We start from the raw sequence: 17,764 nt of genomic DNA, 5'->3' as shown, positions 1-17,764 counted from the left end.
ATATTATTAGAATTAACTTCTAAACTTTAAAAATTACATTAATTTATTTAGTATGTGTGCATGTGCATGTTAGGATGTATTTGTAGACATTAGAGAACAACTTGGGGGAAGTGATTCTCTTCTCCCACCATGTAGGTTCTGGGAATTGATCTCGGGTTGTCAGGTTTGACAACATGTATCTTTACCCACCAAGCCTCTCACCACCCCTCTTTTATTTTTTTAAATGTGACAACTGAAAAATTAAAAATGGAGCTGGAGAGATGGGTTAGTAGTTAAGAATACTTCCTGGTCTTGTAGAAGACCCAGATTTGGTTTCCAGAACCCATGATGTTCCACTCACTGTCACTCTAGCTCCAGGGCCTCTAATACATTTATTTGACTCCTGTAGCTAAATTTTAAAAATTCATAGGATTTTATCTCCCCCAAGATCCAGCTATACCACTCTTGGGCATATACCCAAGGAATGCTCAACCACACCACAAGAGCACTTGTTCAGCTATGTTCATATCAGCGTTGTTTGTAATAGCCAGAACATGGAAACAACCTAGATGCCCTTCAACTGAAGAATGGATAAACAAAATGTGGTACATATACACAATGGAATACTACTCAGCAGAGAAAAACAATGACATCATGAGGTTTGCAGACAAATGGATGGATCTAGAAAAAATCATCCTGAGTGAGGTATCCCAGACTCAGAAAGACAAACATGGTATGTACTCACTCATAACAGGATACTAGATGTGGAACAAGGATGACTGGACTGCTACTCACATCACCAGGCAGGCTACCTGGAAAACAGGACCCCAAGAAAGACACAGGGATCGCCCAACGACAGAGAAATGGAATGAGATCTACATGAACAGCCTGGACAGGAGTGGGGGTAGTGAAGGGCGAGGGTCGAGGGAAAGAGAGCTTGGGTGAGTGGGAGATCCCAGCTGGATCAAAAACATAGAGGGAGAACAAGGAATAGGAGACCATGGTAAATGAAGACCACATGAGAATAGGAAGAAACAAAGTGCTAGAGAGGCCCACAGAAATCCACAAAGATACCCCCACAACAGACTGCTGGCAATGGTCGAGCGACAATCCGAACTGACCTACTCTGGTGATGGGATGGCCAAACACCCTAATTGTCGTGCTAGAAACCTCATCCAACTACTGATGGACCTGGAGGCAGAGATCCATGACTAGGCCCCAGGTGGATCTCTGGGAGTCCAATTAGCGAGAATGAGGAGGGTTTATATGAGAGAGAATTGTTGAGACCAAGGTCGGATAAAGCACAGAGACAAATAGCCAAACAAACGGAAACACATGAAATATGAACCAATGGCTGAGGGGTCACCAACTGGATCAGGCCCTCTGAGTGGGTGAGACAGTTGATTGGCCTGATCTGTTTGGGAGGCATCCAGGCAGTGGGACCGGGTCCTGTGCTCATTGCATGAGTTGGCTGTTTGAAACCTGGGGCCTATGCAGGGTCCCTTGGCTCAGCATGGGAGGAGGGGACTGGACCTACCTGGACTGAGTCCACCAGGTTGATCTCAGTCTGTGGGGAAGGCTTTGCCCTGGAGGAGATTGGAGTGGGGGGCGGGCTGGGGGGAAGGTGAGGGGGGCGGGAGGGGGGAGAACAAGGGAATCTGTGGCTGATATGTAGAACTGAATTGTATTGCAAAATAAAAATTAAAAAAAAAATTCATAGGATTTTTAAATTAAAAAAATGGAAATTTAAAAAAATTTTATTTTTTAAAAACATATAAGATTTTAAAAATTATATGTGGTTCCTAGTCTCCTTTTTACTATAATGCACACTGTAAAAGAAACTGTATATTCTTACATTTCAGACTTTCCTAAAACTCACAAAAAGAAAATATACCCAATGAAAATATTTAAAGCATACTTATTAGCTAAATTAATTTGGTTGGCAAGGTTTGAATCAGGCAGGGAATTAAATATTTCTCCAAGGTATTCAGTCTTATTGCTACACTCCTGGTGTGGGTCCCCATTGTCAATCACAGGAAGCCAGTGCCGTGCCGATAATGGCTTCTTGAGACTCTTGTTGGCTTCTTCTCAGAAACCCAGCAAGAATACCCCAAACTCCTACTTCGAAACAATAATTCCCATGGCATTTCTGCACATTTCAGCATGTTTAGGTAAGCAGACTGCAGAGTTATCCCCTGGCATTTCATCTGTATTTGCTAAATTGGTCATTACTGTTTTTTATGATCCAGGATACCACTATTCCTCGGTGGGTAAGACAGCAAACAGTGAAAATCCCAACTTTATTTTTGTTTCATAGAAATGTACTTTCTAGTTTGTGCTGAACTCCGAAAGACTGTGCCACGAAACTGGGAAATACCTAACAGAGATCTCATTTTTCTCTTACTGATGGAAATGAACTTGAAATCAAATCCCCTTGAGAAGTTATGACAGACCCCTGAGACTCATCCTGACAACATACATCTGTTAAATTATCATGGCAGTGGGTAACTGTAGCTAAGTGCAGCACCAGAACCAGGGGAGGAGACTGAGGCACAACACTTGAACACAACAAAGGAATGCCATGGTTTTCTGAATTCCGGAGACTAGTAAGAAGGCTGCACGGAGAAGACATGAGCAGCATTGGGCAGTGCTTCCCATAGCATGCATCAGGACAATGAGGGAACAACACCATGGATAATGTACTGCAGATGCTTTCAATCAGGCAGAAGTGGCCCGCTCTGCTCGCACCCGCCATCCACAGAGAGTGGCAAGGAAAATGGATCGGATACACTCATCTTTTAGGTAGAATCAGCTTGTGCACCCAAGAAAGTTCATGGGTGGAATTATTAACACTGGGCTTTCATTTAAGAACTATTATAGAAAGCCTCGAGAGAGGCATAGGCCCATGGTACCCAGGAGCTGGCATTTGGACAATACATGATTAAGGCTCGCAGGCTCGTCGGGCTGCTTAACAGTCCCCTGAGATGGCCTGGTTGGCAGATGCCAGCCTCTGTAGAACTGGGGGTTTGAGGGGAGGTTGATGTTGGTTTTGCAACAGGTCTTACTATGTAGTTCAGTCTGGCCAGGCACTTGTGGTTCTCTTCTGGGTACTGGGATCACAGGCATGGACCACTATGCTTGGCTATTTGGCCTTTTCTTTCCTTTACAGTTGAAATTTTGTTTCCGCTTGTTTGTTTCACTGAGATGGGTTTTCTTATACATCAGGCTGGACTGGCACTTACAATACAGCTAAGGCTGGCTTTAAACTCCCCATCCTCCTGCCTCTACCTCACAGTGCTTGGGTTTCCAGGATGCTCCCTACTTACCTTATTCTCCCTCCCTTCCTTTCTTCCTTCCATCCTTCTCTCCATCTGTTCTTCTTTCCTTTTCTTGAAGAGCTGGGAGTCTAACCTAGGACCTCACACATGCCAAGCATATGCCATACCTCAGCAACCACCCCCCTTTTTAAATAATGAAACACTCTGCTGAATCCACCATGTATTTCACACAATAACTTCTCTCCTCAAGCACTCTTTGTGCTGGCTAGTTTTATGTCAACTTGGCACAAGCTAGAGTTATCTGAAGGAGGGAATCTCAATTAAGAAAATATCTCCATAAGATTCAGCTGTAGGGCATTTTCTTACTTGGTGATTAATGGGGGATGTCCCAGCCCATTGTGTGTGGTGCTATTCCTAGGCTGGTGGTCCTGGATCCTGTAAGAAAGCAGGATGAGCAAGCTTCCTGTAAGCATTCCTCCATGGCCTCTGCATCAACTCCTGCCTCCAGGTTCCTGTCCTGCTTGAGTCCCTGTCCTGATTGCCATCAATGATGAACAATGATGAGGAAGCATAAACCAAATAAATAAATAAATAAACAAGCCTTTTCCTCCCCAAGTTGCTTTGATTTTTTGGGTTCCATCCCTAGGACTGAAGAAAAGAGGCTGTGGCACAGTGTTGGCCTCAGCCTTAGGTGCAAACCCCATCCTGCCACCCCAGAAATGAAATCAGCTCTTTCCCGTAGTTATTAGATGAAAACAGCACTTCTGCACTTGACCCGTAAGGTTTTCATTTTGCATAGTGTTCTAGTCAGGCCTTGTCACCCACAATCAACTTCGTATGCTCTAAAGACGAGGTCGTACGGCTGTGTGGTTCCCTGCTCCTGTGCTCAGGCTCAGCCTCAAGCTCTGTACATCTAGTTTCTATGCATGGAAGGTTGGGCCAGGTTGTGTTTCTCACAGTAGCTGTAATCTGTATTCCTTGTGAACTCTCAACATTTTTCTCAGCATCCCTCTACCCCATCTCTCTGTCTCCCTTCCTTCAATCATACACATTCAACTCCGAACAGCTCTGCCTGAATTAAATCCTAGCTCTGCCAATCACTCGCTGTGTGACCTTGGCTCTAATCCTCTCTGTGCTTTGCTTCCTTCATATTGTGAAAATTGAATCAGCTTCTATAAATTACAAAGTTCTTATAACTTCAAAAAACATTAGTGTTTTCCTAGGGCAGTTAAGATTGCCCTACATAGTGACTTTATTGTTCAACAGTGGGCATAGTAGAAGCATTAGCAGCATCCTCTGTTGGGTCTGCATCCCAGAAACCACTTCTTTGGATAGCACCCACTGGACTTGGTCAATAAACATTTATGGTATAGACGAGACAATAAGGGGGTCCATAGTGAGAAATTTTAAAATGAAAATCAATGCATTAATTTGCTAGTACTTTAAAATTTGGGAGTTCTGTCTCAGCAGCTCCAGGGTATATTAGGTACAAGGGAAAAAAATAGCCAATGAACAAAAGGAACAACAACAACCAAACCAAACCAAAACAACGAGAATGAAAACCACAGCTCTATTAGCTGACAATTTGCTGAATGACTTTTCCAAAATGCCTTACTTTCTTTAGTAAGCAAGCCTGGAGAAGCAAGCATTTATTTATATCTGATACAATTAAACAGCAATAAACTTACACAAACAGAAAACTGGGTTCAGTCAAGGCTAAGGAGTAAAGACAGCTGAGAGGCGTTTTCAACTCTTATTGAGGATGTCTTGCTCTAAAGATCTAGACTCCTGGAAAGAGCTTTAAAAATGGACAGAAAAAGAAAGGAAGAAAGGGAGGGTGGGAGAGAGGGATGAGGGGAGGAAGGGAGGGATAGAGAAAGGGAAGAAGGAAGGAAAGGAAGAAAAAGCATTCTCAATTCAGCCTCATCTGTTCTTATTCTTCTGTGTCTATGTGGAAAGTACTGGAAACTGCAAGCGTCTCTCTTCAGCCTTTGAAAATCAATGTGGATTTGGCGGAGAGAGCTGTGGCCTTCAGTAACAGTGTTTCCCCTGCTGTCTTATAACCATGTCCTGCTCTAAATTTAACATGTCCCCAGACTCCCATTTAATCCTCACAGCTGGGAGACAGGACTTGTCCAGCCAGATCTGTTTTCCTACAATACTGACAAATCTGCCCTTTAATAATTTATTTTCTCCAGGAAAACGGTCTCTTATGAAGCTCTAATAGGTTTTGCCACACGGTTGCTGCTTTAATCAGAGAAGAGCATTTTGGGGGTTTATTAATCGTGCTCTTTCTCAAAAGCTACTGATTAGCCCTCACCGGCCGGTTGCAAGCAGCCAGAAGGAAGTGGAGGCTGCCCACTTGCTGCACAGCGGCCTGCGTGCAGCTTTCTTGTGGCCTGTGACTGACTGCATACAACCAGCGCCAACTGAGTAGACTAAAGTTGCAAACCCCCACCCACCCCCTCAGCTCCCAGCAATAGATTGCTCACAATGCTCTTCTTTCCACTATTTATTCACCAGGACTGTTCCAGCAGCCAATAGCCAAACCCCCCTCCCTTCCCCACATCCCAAAGCAGCTAAATTACTTCTGAAAACTGAATGACATGCTTGGCAAAAGAATGCTCTACCGCGAGGCCCGCCTTACAACAAGGTTTACTTTGGCCTCCTCAAACATCAGACCCACATCCACCCACCACCCAACTTCTAGGAAAGCATCCTCCTCAGCCATGCGGTCCCTTTATGTGTTCATCACACATGAGAAAAACTGCCAAGCAACACAAGGAGGCTTCCTGTACTCAAGAAAACCCCGCTTCCCCGAGGCCAGTTTATAGTGTGCTCATGAGAACACACGTTCAGACCAAACACCAGTCCAGCTTGAGGAAGGCACCAGGAATAAGTTGGGGTAGCATTTTTAAAAGAAGCACAACCCCTCACATTTATTTAATTTATTCATTATGTTTAAAGCTAAATATTATCTGCAAAATTCATAGCTTGTCTGGAAGTCCTGATTTCTTAGACACGTGGGAAAATTTCTTCTGCTTTTTTGGTTATGATTAGGGAGGGACAAGTAAAATATTCTTGAGGTGAGTTTAGTCATGGTTGGTCCACAGCTTGTTCAAAATCGTCCATATTTGGCCCCAAAGTAAACATTTACTTAAACACTTACGTAAACATTCATAGTCTCAGCTTTGAATATATGTATCATGTATACCCCTCTGTTGAACTAATATGACCAATTTAAACAAAATTCAGGGTAGAGAGATGGCTCATTGGGTAAGGGTGCCTCCTGCCCAAGAATGAAGACCTGAATTCTAATCTCCGGCATTCACATAGAAAGCTGGGTATAGCTGTGCTTGTCTGTAACCCCCACATTGTGGGGTTGAGAGATAGGCAGAGCCCAGGAACTTGTTGGTCATCAGCCTAGCAGAAACATACCAGTTTCCTGCTTAGCAAGAGAGCATGCCTCACAGAAATAATGTGAAGAGGGCGGTGGTGGCACACGCCTTTAATCCCAGCACTGGGGGGGGGGGGCAGAGGCAGGCAGATCTCTGTGAGTTCTAGGCTAGCCAGGTCTACAAAGCGAGTTCCAGGAAAAGCACAAAACTACACAGAGAAACCCTGTCTCAAAAAAACAAAAAAAAAGGCCGGGCGGTGGTGGCGCACACCTTTAATCCCAGCACTCGGGAGGCAGAGCCAGGCGGATTTCTGTGAGTTCGAGGCCAGCCTGGTTTCCAAAGCGAGTTCCAGGAAAGGCGCAAAGCTACACAGAGAAACCCTGTCTCGAAAAAACCAAAAAAAAAAAAAAAAAAAAAGAAAGAAAGAAAGAAAGAAAGAATGTGAAAAGCTACATAGGAAGACATTTGATGTCCTCTTTAGCCTCTGCATCTTGTGTGCATGCACACTCAAGTGTATGTAACACACACACACACACACTGTACTGGGTAGTTTTGTGTGTCAACTTGACACAAGTTGGAGTCATCAGAGGAAGGAGCCTCAGCTGAGGAAAGTCCTCCTTGAGATCCAGCTGTAAGGCATTTTCTCATTTAGTGATCAACGGGGAGGACCCAGCCCATGGTGGGTGGTGCCATCCCTGGGCAGGTGGTCCTGGGTTCTATAAGAAGGTGGGCGGAGCAAGCCAGGGGAAGCAAGCCAGTAAGCAGCTTCCCTCCACGGCCTCTGAATCAGCTCCTGCTTCTGGGATCCTGCCCTGTTTTGAGTTCCTGTGCTGACTTCCTTCAGTGATGAACAGCAATGCTGAAGTATAAGCCAAATAAACCCTTTCCTCCCCAACTTGCTCTTTGGTCATGGTATTTCATCGTAGCAATAGAAACCCTAACACACACACACACACACACACACACACACACACACACACCCTCTTGGATTAGTGACATTGGTGTGTTGATATACATCCCATCACTAGGAAAAGCAATTCTTTGTTTTGCTACGTGCTGTTCCATAACAAAAGCTGCTCTCATGAGCTTTGAGACAAATCTGGTTGTTAAAACATGGAAGAAACAAAGAAAGATGTTTAAAAATCATGTATGTGTCTTACCACTCAGGTTATTAACTTTCTATAAGGATTTCTGGGTCAATCTTACAGTTATCTCTGTTTGGTATCTCTAAATGGATGTGAAACTTCATATATTTAATTTTGTATCGCTTATTTTGAAAGAATTAATAGACTAGTCAATAAAACGGGATTGTGTTTTGCACATTGTAATACACTAAGGAGAAAAAGCAATATTTTGTAGACAAGCTAATGAAAATTATACCTAAAATCATTCCAGTTTTTTTTTGGTAATGAATCTATAACATTAAAAGCTCACTTTTTTTAAGAGATGTTAGAAAGTTCCAAAATACAGCCCCCTCCTCAAATTCACTTCTATTATCCATAGCATAATACATATGTTAAAGTGAACATTGAGACCTACCTACTTGACAAACTCAACAGATTTAACAGAAAAGCAAAACTCTAAACCATGTCAGCTGGTAATTAGAACAATCATATGTCACTGTTGCTATGTGTGGACACAATGCATGCCTTGCTTCAGTGGCCTGAAAAATGGACAAATTTATAGTTGGTCTGTGGTAATTAAATTACTTTAAGTCAGTATTATCCAGGTAGTGCTTCAAACAATTTTTATGACTTCCATTTACTACATATAGTCAATACTTTCTTGTCTATGTGTAGTGCAGGTCCATATGTTCAACTCTAGCAATTACTACAATAATAAAATGCATCTGATTTATTTCAGGGGGTTTCTCTAATAGCCTGATTTCACAGCTAAAATGCAGAAGTTGAAATGTTGCATACATCCAAAGGAGCTTTAGATGTTCACTGTTAATGCTGGACAAGTTACTGACCATCTACAACCTCTAGAGTTAATAATGCACCATGGGTTTTTTATGGGGCAATATGTGTGAAGTACCCAGTCAAGCCCCATAGCTGGCAGTGGATGATCTGGAAATGGCATCATCTTCCTGTGTCTTCTGCCTTGCCTCTGCCCTGTGTCTTGGTCCTTTGGTCCTTCCATTTATCTGTGGCCCACTCTGGAGTCTCAGAGATCATGGAACACACTATGTCATTGATGAAAATTTCAGACAATCAACAAGAAAAAGAAATTAAAAAATAAATTGAATTAGTGTGTCTCTGACATTATGAGTTAAAATGACCCCATAGGAGTCTTGGAACAAAAGAAAGGAAAGCGTTACATCCACCAAACAAGCCTTAAAGGCATCAGAGTACTGTCTGTGGTTTGTTTTTCTCAGCTAAAGTATCCAGACTGTTCATATTTTCCATTGTGTAGTTTAGTATCTTCAATAAATGTTGGCCACTGCAACAGTTCTCACATTTCACTTTTGGTTTTTTTTCTTTTAATTTTTTTATTGAACATTTGTTCATATGCATTGTAAAAACAAATAGAAATGAACCATGGCAATAGCTAGAATATAAACCACAAACTTGAGTCAGCAGAGGTCTTTCTGGGTAAGCAGACATTCCATGTCTCTGTGTGTCTCAGCCCTTTGTCAAGTTAGTCAATGATAAATGAAAGAGATCAGAACAGAATACAAATTAACCCCTCTTGAGTTCTATATATGTTTGGTCAGATTCTAGCCCCACAAGGAAACTCGATCTAGCTTTTGAAAGTACTTTGGTGTTTCAGAATGGTTTGACTTGATCAAGATCCCAGAAAGTACGTGGTGTTGATGGGTGACAAGTTGTCAAGGCGTTGAGGAAAAAGGCTTTGCTTCTCAACTGAAGAGCAGAAGTCCCACCTGCTCTGTTTATTCTATAACTTCCTTATATTCACTCTTTGTTACTAGGGATGGCTGTTGATTGATTGATTGATTGATTTTTAATGTATGTGTTTTACATTTAGACATGGACAAAATAAAAAGGCAATTCCCATTTCAAATCCCTGTAGTCTTTCATTCTTCTCCCACTGCACTGATTTCTAAATAAATATTAGTCTGCTCTACTCTCTCCCACGAAGTCTGACTATAGTCATTCACATTTTAACATTAAATGTAGCAAGTGGTTTTTTTGCCCAATACTAAGCTCTGTGAAGTGTACAAAGAATGTGATAAGGTCTCTGTTTGGGGAATTTCTTGTTTGATTCCAGAAAGTGTGTATACAAAGCCATCAAGCCATAGATATCATCCACGATGTAAACATTATTACATGATGGCTTGCTGTAAGAGAGGAAGAAGAAAAACTGAAGACAAGAGATATGACATAGGAAGGTGCCAATCATATTTAGAAAATGGCCCACGGGTGTGATGGTTATTATTTGCAAAATTGAATATAATATTGAGGCTTAGTAAAATTTCCCCTTGACACATTCATTCTCCCCTGCTTCTGACTCTCATCATAGCAGAAACAGGATTGCCTCACAAGACATTTTCAGTGTATCTGTAAAAGCTAGCTTATAGCATTTCTTATTGTCTATAAAGAGTTTTTGTTGCTGCCATCCAGACAGATCAGACATTTTAAGTAAAATATTTATGGTGGACCTAATCATGGTTCTATTTTGTTATTAAGCCAGGAAAATGAGACAGAAGGAACTGTATAAACTGAATTGCTTGAACAAAGCCTTTTTCTCTTTCCTTTGTAACATCTTTCTCAATTTCTGACATGAGTTTGCCAATTAAAAATATATTTTGACTGAGGTCTGAAACTGATGTACCTCCCAGAGTTTTGGACCCAAAACTCAATGAAAAGGAACCACAGAGGCATGCAACCAACAGCCACCCAAATTTGAATAAATTAGAGCTGTTCTGTTTTGCCCTACTGGCAGCCAGAAAGCCACAGGCATTTAACCATCCCAAAGGGTCTGGAGACCTGAAGGAGAGTAGAAAGCACAAGCCCAGATTGCACATAGCTGTTGCTTTATATGTAGCTCATGCCATACAAAGTGTCCCCAGTTTCAATTCAACAGCATCCCTTGAAAAACCAATGCATTTCAAATAGAAATGCTCATTTTTAATATAACAAATACTTTAATAGAATCTTGAAAATTTCTTCCTAATTTAAAAAAAAAAAGAAAACCACAAATCTTTTTTGGTAGTAAGGGAGGCAGAGGTATAGGAAAATGCCTTATTTTTCTCCATGTTTTTATACTTGAAAAACTCGATAAATGGATAGCTCCTAGGACAGAGCCCATTTGTAGATTTTATTTCACAAACATGTAGTAAGAACTTCAAACACATCAGGACAACTCATTGGTTGTTGATCATACACAAGTAAAAGTCAGGGTGCTTAACTATTACCTTTCCAAGTGCTTAACTACTTTACTGCTTCCACATCGGCATGTCTATTAACATTGTCATTGTTCAGGTCTTGTTTAATCAGCCATATTGCTGAGGTAGAATGGGTGTACCTTCCCTGCCATATTTAGGAGACACAGTGTCAAGGGTGTTCTGTGACATCACTGGGGTTTAAATACTCCTGTCCATCTGAAATTCATGTTGAAACAGAATCTTTGTCTTTGGCATTAAGAACTCTCTGCAAAGCAATGAATCCAAGAGGGCTACATCCAGGTGAAGAGTATCGATACCCTGGTTAAAGAGGTGTCAGAGAGTTTCCTGGTCCCTCTGTCTCCTCTGCCACAGTATGCATGCTTTCCACCTTTTACACTGTGAGGATGGGGTAGAAAAATGCTGTCTATGTAACAGACCCTCACCAGACACTGAATCTACTGACTGTAGGAACAAATCTCTGTTGCTTCTACATTATGATGCCTAACGTATTTTGTCACAGCAGCAGAAAGAAACTGAGGCAAGTAGGTAGGAGCAGGTGATGTGAGGAAGTCTGAAGGACTGACCTCACACCCAGTCTGACTTCTAAGGGCTAGAGTGTAAGAGAGGTGAACTTCACCAGAATGTTCTGATAGGAAGAAAAGAAAAGATGTGTTCAGACAGAGGGGCAGCATTTGCGAAGAGACAGTGAATTAAGAGAACTAGTACAGCACAGCAGTCCCAAAGATGAGGACCAGGTGGGACCTGAACAGTGGGTCACTCTTACATTACATTCTACCCTGAAGACAGAGAGGGAAAGAGGGTTATGGACAAATGGGACCGTATTTGCACCTTAGGAAGATCACTGCCTATGGAGGCATGAAGCTAGATGTAGAGAGACGGCATGTCAGAAGTCTAATTGAGAGAGTAGAGGAAAAACCCCCAAAAGGTATTAAAGATGTGGAAAAGCTAAGTAGCCAGTCAGTTGCATGTAGACTGGAGGTGGTACAAAAAAAAGGACATCCCTAAAGATCTTAAACTGATCTAAGTCTGTATTCTGATACATTTCTTTCTTGCATTGAGAGCTGCAAGAATGTGTGATAACTACATGTGGCCTCCACCCACTTTTTCTTTGCTCCTTATGATGTTTGGAATCAAACCCATGGCCTTGTGCGTTCGGGGACAATGGCTTTAGCGCCAAGACAGATCCCTAGCACACTTGACTACATCTCCATGTTAACGAAACCCCAGTAATCTTGGAGTTAGGCAAGCATACATGTAGCTAGAGTTTTCCTGGTCCTGCCTGGCCCACGGTCAGGACAAATCTCTCTCATCCACCAGTCCCGCAGCCTCTCAGACCCAACCAAGTAAACACACGGAGACTTATATGTCTTATAAACTGTATGGCCATGGCAGGCTTCTTGCTAACTGTTCTTATATCTTAAATTAACCCATTTCTATTAATCTATAAGTTGCCATGTAGCTTGTGGCTTACTGGTACCTTACATCTCTCGTGGCGTCTGGCAGTGCCTCCCCGCCTCAGCCTTCCACTTCCCAGAATTCTCTTCTCTGCTTGTCCCACCTATACTTTCTGCTTGGCTACTGGCCAATCAGCAGCTTTATTTATCAATCAATCATCTACAGCACATACAGTTTTCCAAGATAGTCTCATTTACTACTTTGCTCTGGTGTGGAAACTAACCATAGCCTTCCTTGGTAATACTGAATCATATTGGCTTTTCTGTCCACACGGTCAATGAGTTACAGAGCAATGTTCTGCCAGGATGTGAGACTTCTCAGAGACTATGACCTCCGAGATGGTTTTGAAGGTCTGGTCGAAGTGAGTGAGAGGAAGGGTGTCTGGCTGAGGCAGCATCATCAGTAAATATGAGAAGCAATAAATGTAACGTGCCTGAGAGCCTGCCAGTGGGTCAATGATGTCTTGTAGTCTCCCCCACAAATGACTTTGGCTTTCTACCTTTAAAGACATGATGTTTCTCTAGTCTCAGAAAACTAGAAAATAAGTACCAACCACATGATGGTTCAGCAGGTAAAGTGTCCCATAAACAAGAGAACCTGAGTTTGTTTCCTAAATGTTTTCCATGAAAAAAGCCAGGCATGGTTGTGTGTGATTAAAATCTCAGTACTGGGGAGAAGACAGAGATTCACGGGGGTTCACTGGCTAGCTGGCTGGCCTACTTTGGGAGCCCATGTCACAAGTGAGAGACTCTGTCTCAACAAACAAGGTGGACAGTGGCTGAGGAATAACACTCATGATTGAACTCTGGGTTCCATATGCATGAGCACACATGTGCATGAGTGCATGCACACACACACACACACACACACACACATTTACACAGACACTCATGTGTGTGTGTGTGTGTGTGATTTTTATCCCCCTCTCCCAGTACTTATCCTCTGAGATTTGTGGAAATTTTACTTCTCTTTTTCTCTATAGCCACATGTTCTCATCTCCACCTGGACTTGATATTTGCCAGCTAAAGGAACAATAATATAATAGTTAAGGCAAACCAGGCAGATTCTGAAACTCAGCAGTGACTTGTGCATATGGAAAATCCGATTTGTACATGTGTGACTTGTGTAAACTAATTTGTAATTGAACTCATATGACTTCACCAAAGTTTAATATGTCAACACATTCAGGCTTCAGAGCTCATTTGCTTGCTCCATGTTGTAGAGCAAGTCATACCTGGCCTCATTTTCAGTATTTGAGAGACACTGACATTCAAGAGAAGCTACCTGGTACAAGGAAATAAAAGTGGAGAACACAAAATGATTTTCTTAAGTATCACACGATTTATATTTAATTTCTAGTTTTTCCAAGTCTAGACCAACATCATGTCTTTAATGGTAGAACTGAAATTAGTCACTGAAAATAATGAGATTAGAGAGAGTTTAGTATTTAGAAAACAAGGATCTGAAAGTGGAAAATTTTTAATTTTTGTCTCATTTAATTTACTGAACATATTGTGTCTTATAATTAAATATTTTAAAACTTTAATGAAATCTGTTCTTAGATAATTTTACATATTCATGGTGTGCATTCTGATAGTTACACTCTCTCTCTAGTCTCCCTCCTACTCCTGTTACCTGTATGTCCTCCTCACAATCCCCTTTCTCATTCACGACTTTGCTCATGTTGTTTGCTTATTCTTTTCTTGAGGTCCACTGAGTTTGACCACTGGCATCTCTGTGGCCTTAGATTTGCAACTACCCCTGGGGGTAAGGTGGTCTCCTCAGTGGGTACATATTGGAAGACAATGACTGGCCTGTCTCAGAGTCCATCAGGATCCATAGGAGTGATAAAGCTGGCTTAATTTCTCCCCATTCATGATCGACTGTTGATAGGCCAGATTTTGTGAATACCCATTGCAGGAAGCCAAAGCTGCTGTGAGGTCATGGCTACTTCGGCTGCATCATGCCCAGAAGACAGCATTCTACAGCTCTTCTCTGGCTCTTACATTCTTTGTATTCTCTCTTCCATGATGTTTCTGAGTCTTAAAGAGAGTGGTATATTATGTCCTGTTTAGGGTTGAGAACTCAACTGTTACTTATAAAATGTATCTTTTTAGGGACTAATTTTGACTGTGCTATGTTTATTCTCAAAAGCCAGTACTCTGTGCCTCTCACCAACAAAATCACATCTGCAAGTTTTCTCTTGTCTCTGCATAACCCCACACCCTTCACTGCCTCTTCCTCCAGTCCCGGCATGTATTTGCCCAGGCCTTCCATACATGCCACCAGGTTCCAGATAAATGCAGCCCTTGACCCATTTCTTTCAGATCTCTGCGCAAATGCCACCCCACCAAAGGGGATTCTCTGACCATCTACTACATAGCCTCCTTTCTTGGCTGCCTTTTCTTCATGTTGAATTTTTGCTTCATGGGGTTTATTAGATAACACAGCATATATTTACTTGTCCAAATGTTTTAACTGTCTCTTCAACCCACATCTCTTTCAGATGAGAAGATTTTTGTGGTTCTGTTTGCTGCCTGATTCCCATTCATTGGTACTGCTTGGTGTCTATTCTATATTTTATGCCAAAAAGGCAGTCAATAAGTACTTAACTTACCAATAAGTATTTACATTTGTGAAAAGTAAACAAATATTTGCATCAATTTCTGGATGAATACAGGTAAGATGGTTTAAAAAGAGATAATAAATACAATTTACGTGAAAAGAAAAATTTAAATCAAAATAAGAATACAAGTAGAATTAACCTCGTTTCTAAAAATTATGAGGACTTAAATGAGAGGCTAAGAATGTGGCTCAGAAGTGCATGCTTGCCTACTGTGCAAGGCTCTCTCTACACACACACACACACACACACACACACACACACACACGCACAAACCTTATGGATAAGTTATTGATTGTTCACAAGTTATACAACATTTTAATGAAATTATTTCTTTCTGACAATTCTTCATTAAATTCATGGGGCTTTTCACACTGGCTTTGGAGTACATCCCTTTAGTGAATAAAGCTGCTATGGAGCATGAAGATGCTAGAAGTTAGGGTGTGCTTGGACACCAGAGACTGGAATGTCTAGATTCTGCTGGAAGATGTAGCCATGACTCTTTCAGCTGTTTCTGGGGTAAGCAAACACATAGACGATGACAGAGAGAGACCAAAGCAATTGCTGCCCAGCTTTGGATCTGTGCATTGGTTTTCTTAGCTAAAAGTTATATACTTCATTCCTAGAAGCTTGGACATATTCTCTTTTTCCCTTTTCCCTGATCTCCACCTGTTCTCACAAATGAGCCTACCTTTCCTCAAACTCACAATCCTCTTTTGGAGGTCACCCTTCTGAGTGCTGGGGTGACTGGTGTGCACCACCCTTTCTGGTTACTTATAAACCCTTCTTAGGGAGTGTTACTCGTCCACATAATTTGTTTTTAATGTCTTTTTTTTTTTTGAGAAAGCTTCAATTGAACAAGAATATATTAAGTGCATATTGGGCATCTATTTCCAACATTTATCAGCATATGGACAACCTTGTTTTAGCCAAACCCTTACTCCTTAATCTAAGATGATCATCAAATCACTTTAAAGCCATTTCAAGATGCTACGCTATCTTACATAGAAATAAGTATTGCTAATAGTAATTTTAATGTACCTAAAACATTATCAAATTTAGAAAAAATAATTCCTTAATCCAGCATTAGAGAATTTTAACACAGTAAATGTGCAGTTTGTAAGGTACTCTTATAGTATTTATGTGTGATAAATCATTGAGTGGTCTGAATTATGAGCTTAACAATACATAAACACATTTAGTTGAATGATTTTATCTACTTTTTCATTGCATCATATCAAGAAAGACATAATGTCTGGTTGCTCAATCTGAACAATAAAATAAGGTAATGGAATCTACGGGCATTTCTTGACATTGTAGCCGCACTGATAAGGGAGCCTGAAGAGTCGGCTCATGGCTTTTTCTTTTCAGTGTGCTGCAGACTTTGTAATCCCAGCTGTTTCTCTGTCTTGTTTCTTGGCCCTGTGTCGCCTGTATAAGCAATTCCTACAGTTCAATTAACCATTTGAAGGTCTCAGAGCGTTTCGTGCTTTGGGCTGACCTGATTAATACACAAGCTTAATTTAGGACTCGTGATGACTCGGGCACCTCCAGATGTGATGGGGTGAAACCTAACTCTCCTGTGGCGTGCTATGAAGCATGCAGCATCCGGTCCTGGTCTACCCTTCCGTTCTCTTCCCATGTCCCCTTCTCCCTTGTTCAACCACTCTTACCACACTGGTCTTCAGGGTTTTTCCTTTCAAAGTGATAAGCTGTTTCCTGTTGCAGTTAAGCTCCAATAGAAACCTTTTCTGACTCCAGGTTTTATCACACACATTTTTGCTCACGTAAGACCCACCACCACAGCTACACGGTCTCTGACAACCGTTCCTGCTTCGTCAGTGTTCCACCACAGCGTTGTCCACACTTACAGCCCTGCTCTTTCCTTTGCAGTACTGAGTCTAATCGGTAAGAAGCGTATTACTGATTTGGCGGTTTAACACCAAGTTCGTCAATTTTGAAAACTCCGTTCAGCACAAGAGAGAAATCCTGCCAGTTTTGTTGACCACCTGGAAGATTACATCTAGAATGATGAATGGATCTGCCACAGAGCTAATCCGCTCTGCTCAAGGACTGGCCCAGTTTCGGGAATCAGGAAGCACCAGAGAGATTACAGGCAGAGCAGGATGGTTTTCAGGACAATATCTCAGTACACTGTTCAAACAAACCCCCTACAGTTTGACATCTTTGTGGGCGTTTGGGGAACTGGGTCAAGAATTTCTTTTCTCCTCTAGAAAAGGCAACACAAATTTAGTCAATTTAAATTAATGGGTAAGAAATCTAGCTATTGACGGGATTGATTAAACTAGTGCCAGTAGCCTTTTTAGATTTAAGATAATTTTTTTTTTTCTGGCACCAGAGAACAAACTCAGGGCCTCACACATGTTAAGCAAAAGTTCTACCCCAGCTTCATCTCCAGCCCTAAGATAATTTTAAGATAACAGTATTCACAGCAATTTTATAGGCTATATAATTCTTCCATTTCCTAAGGCCTCACAAAAGACTTTGCTTCTTCAATAAACTTCTAAGCACCTATAATATTTGCTATTTTATTTTTGATAATTTTGGTGGATGCATATACCATGTCTTCTCTGACAGGAATCTCCTTAGAATTATGCTTGTCTTCAGTTTTCCAGATACTAGGAAGCCAAACAATGATACC

The 17,764-nt window shown here is 41.5% G+C and overlaps 1 protein-coding gene and 1 long non-coding RNA gene across 2 annotated transcripts in view; both read right to left on the bottom strand.

Annotated features, from left to right (window-relative positions):
* Cped1 (cadherin like and PC-esterase domain containing 1) overlaps positions 1–17,764 on the bottom strand; it is a 273,880-nt gene that overhangs the window by 63,948 nt on the left and 192,168 nt on the right. The window lies entirely within an intron of this gene.
* Positions 15,391–17,137, bottom strand: LOC131906702 (uncharacterized). Its single transcript, XR_009378183.1, has 2 exons — positions 16,776–17,137; positions 15,391–15,616 (listed from the first exon to the last, which is right to left on the bottom strand). It is a non-coding gene; the product is annotated as an uncharacterized LOC131906702 (long non-coding RNA).

The sequence above is a fragment of the Peromyscus eremicus genome, chromosome 3 (genome assembly GCF_949786415.1).
Source record: "Peromyscus eremicus chromosome 3, PerEre_H2_v1, whole genome shotgun sequence".
Lineage (NCBI taxonomy): Eukaryota > Metazoa > Chordata > Mammalia > Rodentia > Cricetidae > Peromyscus > Peromyscus eremicus.
The sequence above is the reverse complement of the archived record's forward strand: the minus strand, read 5'-3'. Positions and strand labels throughout refer to the sequence as shown.